We start from the raw sequence: 1448 nt of genomic DNA, 5'->3' as shown, positions 1-1448 counted from the left end.
ATTAGTTAAAGATGGCGTAGTAGAACATGCGACCAACTCGAACTGAGAATCGAAAACAGAGATATGCATAAATATATCCTTAACTTGAAAATGGAAAAAACAAAGATAAACCATGGGTGCAATAGTTTAGACCAGGGAAATTGTAAGAGATTGCATAGACCTTAGGCCATACCAGCAAGCAAAGAACAAAGGGGCCTCAGGATTGCCCAGTCCTTTCATAACCGACAAGATTTATACATTTATTTAATAATAAACCAGGTGAATCCCTTAAAATTACTGAGTGGTATTATGACCATACAAAATCAAAGAATGCTTATAACGTAGCCAGAAGCCAACTTGGTCATTCCTAAGACTGGGTCCCAACCAAAATCTTCAAACCAACTACCATCACAAAATCTTTGGATGTTGTCTAACTTCCCTGTAATAGAGAACCCAAAACCGTATTTAGTTGCTACAGAGAAACAATTAAGAATTGAAGTGCAGATAAATTATGACTTGGTAAAAACCATTCTTACCTTAGTCTTCTGTAAGTAAGGCAACTCTAATTCGTGGCCCAAGCAGCTAAAAAAGGGGAACCAGACATTCCGAGCTACAATAATCACCAGTCGCTAAGTCTCCAACATACCGAGATGGAGAAGGGACAAAGTATGACCTTCCATGATAAGCCTAGGGAAAATACTGGTAAACATGTCAAACCACCAAGTAAGCCCGAGAAACTCTTTGGCAGTGGTATCGATGAAAGACTAACGGAATCTGGCTAAATTTAAAGCTACAGGAAGCAAGAGCGAAAAGGGGTTCTAGAGCCATCCTCTCGAAATCGCGTTGCAGCAAATGACTGCCTCAACCATCCATCTGGATGTAGTTACCCTAACTCCAACTCGAGACACGTGAGATGTTGGATCCTCCAAATCAAGAACAACCTTGTGATAGCTTCCATGTGGCAGTCCAAGTTGAGTGCACCTGGAGGGTGCAAGGCTGGCCGCGTGAACCATCTGCACTCCTCAATAATTAAATATATTTATGGACAATTTGCACATGAATGATTGATAATAAATGTACTTAGTTTGCTAATGAGTGATTATATGATTTGATTGTTTAATCAATACAATAATGGAGTTATCGTTATATATAGCATGGAATCTAAAACTGATGATGGTTATTGATTAGGTAGCCTTTCACAAAAAAAATTATATGTATGATTTTGACGTTGGGTTAGTGGCTAGCTATTACAACAATAGTATAATGTAAATAAATATAAAAATATTTCACTCTAACTATTACACATCAACAAATTATTTCAATGTCCATGATAAATAACATTGTTTTTTATGTATATCTCTTTGATGAATGCAAGTCCTCTCCAACCTTTGCAAGGAACAAGAACACTTATAAAATGGGATGTCTAGGGCTCTGAAGCTCCGCAACGTTGCAAGGGATAGTGAAAGTAT

The 1448-nt window shown here is 37.7% G+C and overlaps 1 long non-coding RNA gene across 1 annotated transcript; it reads right to left on the bottom strand.

The window, feature by feature from the left end:
- Nucleotides 1-295: 295 nt before the first annotated feature.
- Nucleotides 296-830, bottom strand: LOC149229794 (uncharacterized). Its single transcript, XR_016247322.1, has 2 exons — nt 516-830; nt 296-418 (listed from the first exon to the last, which is right to left on the bottom strand). It is a non-coding gene; the product is annotated as an uncharacterized LOC149229794 (long non-coding RNA).
- Nucleotides 831-1448: the final 618 nt, after the last annotated feature.

The sequence above is a fragment of the Pinus tabuliformis genome, chromosome J, assembly GCF_031772625.1.
Source record: "Pinus tabuliformis cultivar Carrire ecotype Pingquan chromosome J, CPIR1, whole genome shotgun sequence".
In the NCBI taxonomy this organism is placed as follows: Eukaryota; Viridiplantae; Streptophyta; class Pinopsida; order Pinales; family Pinaceae; genus Pinus; species Pinus tabuliformis.
This window is presented reverse-complemented; position numbering and strand designations above follow the sequence as displayed.